At 37.7% G+C, this 7317-nt stretch overlaps 1 protein-coding gene across 1 annotated transcript in view; it reads right to left on the bottom strand.

Moving 5' to 3' along the window:
- The window catches only part of htr2cl1 (5-hydroxytryptamine (serotonin) receptor 2C, G protein-coupled-like 1), a 377534-nt gene extending 371761 nt beyond the window's left edge, over nucleotides 1-5773 (bottom strand). Inside the window, exon 1 of the mRNA XM_037976347.1 lies at nucleotides 5331-5773. The gene's annotated coding sequence lies outside the window, so the exon portion shown is untranslated. The remainder of the gene's footprint in view (nucleotides 1-5330) is intronic.
- Nucleotides 5774-7317: the final 1544 nt, after the last annotated feature.

The following is a 7317-nucleotide window of genomic DNA, read 5'->3' on the forward strand; positions in this document are numbered from 1 at the left end:
CCATTAAAACAATTAATTACAAAAATAAGTAGATGTAAATTTAGTTAAATGTTGCCTCACTCTTCACTTGCATACAGTGATCGACCCATGACTAAACATTACTTTGTGATGACACCGGGTGGCGCTGAAAGCAAGCAGCGTGCAGTTTCCTGTATGCTAACTGCTGCTAACGGAGCTCACAGAGCCAGTTCTGCTGCTTAACAACTTTAAGACAATAGAGAAAGACTAAACACAAAACCTTATTCAGCAGATTCTAACCTGCAGTGAGTAAAACATGCCCCCCAAAACGGTAATGGAGTAGCAGAAAGAAAGTTTGCAGTGAAGAAGAGGAGCCGTAGCTTCTTCATCGTCAAACTGAGCGGACAGTTTTTTTTTTGTTTTTTTTTTACGGAGCGGACGGAGCAATGACTTATATTTGGGACGGAGTTTGTTCAGCAAATGCGCTGCGGGTGACATCACCGTTTCTGCGACAACATTAGTGACGCATAAATTGCATACAGACTTGGGTAAAAACATTATCACTCCAGAGGGCATAATTAGGGGATGTTGCTTGGATTTTTTTGACCAAAGGGTTCTGTGGTCAGATGAAACATAACTCTAACTTCTGGGCCATTCAAGACAACACCATGCCTGAGGCAAATCTACCACCTCTCATCATGCCAAGAACACCATCTCTATGGCAAAGCATAATGGTAGCAGCATCATGCTGTGGGGACATTTTTTATCAGCAGGGACTGGGAAACAGGTCAGAGTTTATAGAAAGAAACAGAAATTCATGAAGGAAGAGTGGCTCTGTGAAGTACTGACTTTTGTGGGCTTGATATATATGAAGGGTGGAATCACTTTTTGGTTTCTCTTTTTTTAAAAATTGTTTTCCCCTCATTTATTTAATTAATCTTAAGTACTTCTGTAGCAATTAAATGTCATGGTGTAAGGCAACAAATCTAAATAATTACCAACTGAGTAGTGGAGGATAAATACATTCACAATCCACTGTAAAAAAAAACAAAACAATAATTTTGTTCAGTTTTGTCAGAGCACAACTCTTCCCTCTTTACATCACTGTAAGCAGCCAAGTCACTTTGTTGCTAGATTTAACGAATACTGAAACATTTTGAGTGCATGTTTGATTTTCCTCCCCAACGGAGCACCAATCAAGAAATATAGCAACTGTTAACTGGACTACACCTCAAGTGGTCTTGCTCCCCCCACTGCAGGCACACAGCTGTGCTTCTGCTCTTCTCAGAGGCAGAGAGAGCAGCAAGCAACAACACCGACCAAAGAGCTATTTGAGTTGTGTTATATTTGTGAGTTGTTGTTCACTGTGCACTACATGAAAAAAAGCAAATTAGAAAAATACTTTTAGTTTTCTAAGGATAATCGCAAATGGCTGTTTGGCATGTAAATACAATTGAAGTCAAAGCAAGTAGGGCTCAAAAGTCAAAGCAGTACTGAAAGTGGCAGTTCCGATGAGGAAAACAAAGAGGTGAGGTGAAATTCCTCTGAAAGGACTAAATACTTGTTTCCCGACAGTGTGTTTGAATGTTTGCAGTGATGTACACACTCATGCTGCACAACAAGCTCAGCGTCTAATGAGATTGCATTTCATTTCAAGAAATTCTTATTTTAGGCACAGACTTTGCCCTTTTTCTGTGCCAACATTCAGAACAAGTCTTCACTCTCTCTTAGATTCCCTTTTTATTTTGTAAAGTGGCGGGGAACATTATTCAACCCTGCTTATCCACTCCAAATAATTCATTAAATCTAATTATGTATGTCATAGATAGATGTGGCATTTGAACTGGGTGAATCCTGAGAAAAAACTAATTTGATGTTGTGCTTTAGAAAAGTGGAAGCATCTTTATCAGTGAAGGCAGAGCGACAATATTTTTGCCCTGCATTGTGTGTTTGTTTGTCTGTACAGTTAGCAAAATATCTTATGAATCACTGAACAGACTTTAATGAAACTTTTTTGGAAGTAATTAATGGATGTATATCTAAAACTTATTATCTATTGGAGCCAACCCTATTTCAGATGGACGCAACAGCTAATCAGACTTGGGAAACACCAAGATCGCTACAACTAAAATTTGGCATGGTAGTAACTGGAACTGATCCCCAAAGTATACTTAGAATAATCACTGAGCATGCAAGATCTGTGTTTAATACATTGGCATTACCTATTAGAGTCAATTCTGTATGTCTATTAGCAAAATATCCCATGAACCTCTAAAAACATTTTGATATTCAACTGATTAACTTTTGGAGTCAGTCTAATTCAAGTTGGCCGCCACAGCTGATTGACATTAGCCAACACAAATATGGCTATACCTCAACCAATTTAAAAGATAGAGTTAAAATTTGATGTGATTAAAGCTGGGAGTCATTCACAACAAATACTTTGAGCATGACATCTCTTGAGCCCTGTTGATACAAAAACTGTCTTTGGAAATGTGTTGTTTTTTTCCAATGTTTATTGAGGCAAATCAAAACTAAAAGAAAAGAAAAAAAGTGTTTTCATGGATATGGCTGGGCTCGTTGAATCTGATGTAGTTTCCATGCCAGGCAGGGTTGCCAGATAGTAAATGAGGAACTATCATACTGTTGCTTTAAAATTATTGTATTTTGCCCCAAACTATCAAATGAGAGGTGCGCTTTTTTGGAGGGAAAGTTTGTTTTTGGTGTACGTGTGCACAGAAAAGGAAGGATACTTGACACTAAAATTATGTTACAAAAAATGTAATTATCGTATATCTGGCAACACTGCTGCCATTTTTTCAGCAATGCATGCATGCAGTCTAAAGCATGTAAACAGTTACATTCAAAATGGTGAATTCATGAACGTTTGTTTAGTTGGGTGAGGTTGGGTTGCTGCTACATGTTGAAAAGTGTATACCACAAACAGCACTATGCTATCTGATATTATTACTGTTGTTGTGCATGTGCAGAACAGCTATTGACTGCTGCCGTCTGTGGTGCGCATGCGTGATTTCAGATATTGTGGCTTCCTTTGAAATGCAAATGGAAGTGTCGAAAATCCCCACTCTGAGACCTGGGTTCAGAAAGCTTTAGTTTCAGAAAAAACAAGTGATGTTGTTGCGTAGACAAATGGCTGAACCGCAGCAATAAATCTACCACTTCACTCAAAGCAGAATCATGCAAAACAAGTAATTATGTGAAGAATTTTAGGATGAAAAAATTTGAATAAGATTTTTAAATATTTAAATTTATTATTAAAGGTGACATTTATTCATTTAATGATGTATTTCACAATTTAATAGAATATGTAATAATTTAATATTTTTAATAATTAAATGGTATCATTACTTTTTAATGGGACATTTAGTAAGACTTATTTATTTGAAGGTACATTTATTTATTTTTATAGAACACTTACATTTAATTATTTTATGATGTATTTATTTATTTAAATTTGTCACTTTTAACCCTCCATAAGATGACTGCAATAAATACAAGAAATGTATTATCATTCTACTGATGTGTCAAATTTTAATGTCTTATAAACTTGTTAGAAATAACAACAAATAGACTAATTCAATAATTAATTAAGTGTTATTTGGTAATAAATTTCTACTCTGATGCAAGTCTCTGCAATTGAAAACATATCAGGGTATTGACATTCCATCAGAAGGGCAAACTCATTTTGGCTAAAAAAATACATTCACTGAAATTAATAGATAGGACATCTTAAAGTTTTTTTTTGTGAAATAGTTACAAACAGAGGTAAAATGTAGCAAATTACTGTATTTGAGTATGAATTTGCGTACTTTGTACTTTTTAATTATTATTATCTATACTTTTACTTTTACTCGAGTACGTTTCTTTCAAGTATTGTACTTAGTTACATTTGAAATCCCATCCGCGACAGAGTAAAAAATGTGAATGAAAACATGTTAAATAAAATTAGGAGGAGAGAAAAAAAAATGTCAACCATAAACACCTGCAGCGACTAGAAGTGTTCCTTAATTAATTAATTAATTCCTTATTAATTTTATGATTAATGAGCTAAAACCAACAGAATGTGTTTATGAGGCAAAATTATCCCTTCCACAATAAGATTATATTGGAGTCGCATGCAGTTCTGATCACTGCCTTATTATTTAAGGGCACAGTAATCATTGACATGAGGGAAAAAAATGTGCCAATTTTGTTGCTTACTTTATGAAATGTTATTTGGTGATTCTTCATGAGATTGCAACGAGTGCCTTACAACTATTTCTCCAAACTGAGGTTGTTCAAAAAGCTACCTACAACAGGTAAGATAATACATGTTTATAACTTTTTCAACAAAACCCTACTTCAAAATCTATGAACTATCTGTTTAAAGCATATTTGGCTCTATACCTCCAAGCAAATGCTGCACATGAAACACCACTTGTAGCTTTCTCACTGTGCTATAAATGAGGAAAACACTGTTTTATCTAGCAAATTATACATAAGAAAGAAAGAAAGAAAGAAAGAAAGAAAGAAAGAAAGAAAGAAAGAAAGAAAGAAAGAAAGAAAGAAAGAAAGAAAGAAAGAAAGAAAAAAGAAAATTTGAAATCAGGTTCCTGAATGTCCTAAGCGCTCTAATCCTCCCATGGGGACAAGTGGATTAGTGGACATTCATTGAATAAAGGCTAGCACACGCACACCAATTTAAACCCCTACACTCAGACACACATTGACAGAGTTTCGTTCTCAGTTTGGTGCAGACATTAGTTCCTGAATCCCATCTTGATTGGGAGTGGAGAGACCAGAAAAATCATCAGCAACAGGGATGGATAAACAGCCACACCCTCACAGAGCAGGAAAGACACACATACACACAGACTTTGAATATAGCATTTTGTAAAGAAATCTTCATGAGGCCAACATCCAGAAAATCGTTAACACCTGATGGTGCAAAATTTCCTCAACATTAATACTGTTTTTAGATAATTGATTTTGTCCAATGAATTCAATTTTATTAACCAAATTAGGATTTAAAGGAGTGTATTTCTAGCTCAATAAACGCAGTTTTATCAATGTTTTCATTCATCTGTGAATCCTGTGGAGTCCCGTCTGCAGGGATGCTGCGCACTAGGGGATGCTGATTCTCTAATACCCCCCACCACCTCTTCGCGTCGGTCAGATTCCGACATGCAGCTCCTCTGACCTCCTCAAAGTTTGATTTCAGAAAACTGTTAAATTTAATGCAAAAATAAAACAGTCAACTTTAACCTTATATCAAGTCATTAACTCCAATAGCAGCACTGACCTCCAGCCATGTCATAGACAAGGACGGAACAGCTTTTGTCCACCTTGAGTGTTTTTATTGAATTACTCACCGGTGAGGTGAGTCGTCTCTGCAGTTCTGTGGAGTCTGCAGTTGTGGATGTCGTTGTGTGGATGTCTCCGCCTTATACGTCCATGACTTGAGGATTCAGAGTCTTTGTCCTGTGGTTTTTAAGTAGAGGCATGCAAAAAGTCCACATCCGCATTTAACCCGGCGTTTTGACCCGGGTCTTTGTTCACTTTGTCCAGGGTACATCAGCAGCAACAGCAGCAGCAGAGGAAAGGGGCTGACGTATCGGAGACGTTCCATCCATCGCGCGCGCGCACAAAAAAGAAGAAGACGGGTTCTGAGCCGATAAAACGGAAGCGAAATGATAGCGAATTTGTCTGGTGTTTCAAGACAAAAAAAAAAACAGATGTTCAAATTATTTCAAATAGAATGAAAGGTTGACTGATCCTCTTTCCCGAAGGGAAAGTTTTAACAGCATGGATACAGACTGATGGGATGAGAGAGGAACGTGCTGGAGAGGGAGGGAGGGACAGACAGAGAGAGAGAGGGAGAGCGCAGGTACCCAGACACGCTTCACCGACCACAGGTTGACTCATAGTCCCATACAACATACCTCAACTGGTTGTGCAATGATTTCTTTTTTCTTTCCTGTTTTTAAATTTTTTGCGAGTATTTTTAAGGACAGACAAAAAGCAAGTCGCCTACAAAAGACAAACACATTTTCCATTAGCACAGTGGCAGAGGGACTAGAAAGATGTTACAGTTACACCAGTTTGCAGTTTTCTTGCCAAATTTTGATCTCTGGCCTGCTGATTGTGATTTCACTTAAATAACTGTAAATAACAACACACTATATCTGGTAGTTGAAATGACTTGGTACCGGTTTCACAAGTGAAAACATGATTTCCACCTGTGACATTCATGGGGTTTTTCTGTCAAGGTTGGATCACAAACCGTTCAAAGCCTCTAGACCACTTCAGTGGTCCATTTCTCAGATTTAAAATGTTAATGACTTGTTTTTAGAGTTTTTGTGTTAAAATCCGACTGGCAGTATTTCAGGTGGTTTTCTTCAAAACATAAACTGCACAGTCTGTCACCAGACTTGGAATTGTAATTTTCACCACAAGCTACATGGGGCTGCATACCCAACCTCTACATCCATCAAACTTTCTTGTCCTTTGGCAACTGAAGAATGACACAGCTGTTGGAGTTTTGGGTCGATTTACGCAATGAATTGCAACACACTGAACCATTTCACCCCCACACTATCTGTATTTTCTATTTACTGCCTTATTTGTGTTCCTGTGTTGGGCACTTGTCACGCCTGTTGAACCGGGCATGACAAAAATGGGAGACAGATGAGCCGTTCAACGTGAAAACAGTTTATTTAATGAACCATTGCAGGCTGAGGAAGAAGTGCACAAACACTGCCGCCCACTCCCACCTGATCTGCTCTGGAGGCCAAACCAAAAACACAAGCCGTAACCAGCTGGAAGCTGGCTTTTAACACCAGCTCAGGTGTCCCCAATCATGCAGCCACGCCATCCACCTGCTCCCTGAAAGAGAAAAGCACAGAGACACCTAGTGGACTGGAGGGGTCGTCACACACTTGATACATCAGACTTCCAAGGGATCATGGAAAATGCAGAAAAGACCCTAGTAAATTCTTTTTTTTTAACTATTAGTTTGAAATTTGCGTAATTTTTTTTAAATGAGACTTTTATGACTTTCTTCTGATTTATGTTTGCTTCAAAACACTTTATTTCCACTTTAAATCATGCCACTCTTGTCCATGTTGATGTTACCATTATCTTCCTTAGAAAATGTTGATCAACATCTATTTTGGATTCTTTCTCAAATTCAGATCTGACCTTAATGAATATGAATCATTCATGAGGCTCATGAATGGTTTGTAACTTGTGGTGAATCTTCTGTGTTTGCACTCTTAAAATACTGAGTGGCAGGGGTGCAACTACATGCGAACACATCATTGCCCCCCCCCCCACCACCACCACCACCACCACCACCAC

The sequence above is a fragment of the Kryptolebias marmoratus genome, linkage group LG7, assembly GCF_001649575.2.
Source record: "Kryptolebias marmoratus isolate JLee-2015 linkage group LG7, ASM164957v2, whole genome shotgun sequence".
NCBI classification, from domain to species: domain Eukaryota; kingdom Metazoa; phylum Chordata; class Actinopteri; order Cyprinodontiformes; family Rivulidae; genus Kryptolebias; species Kryptolebias marmoratus.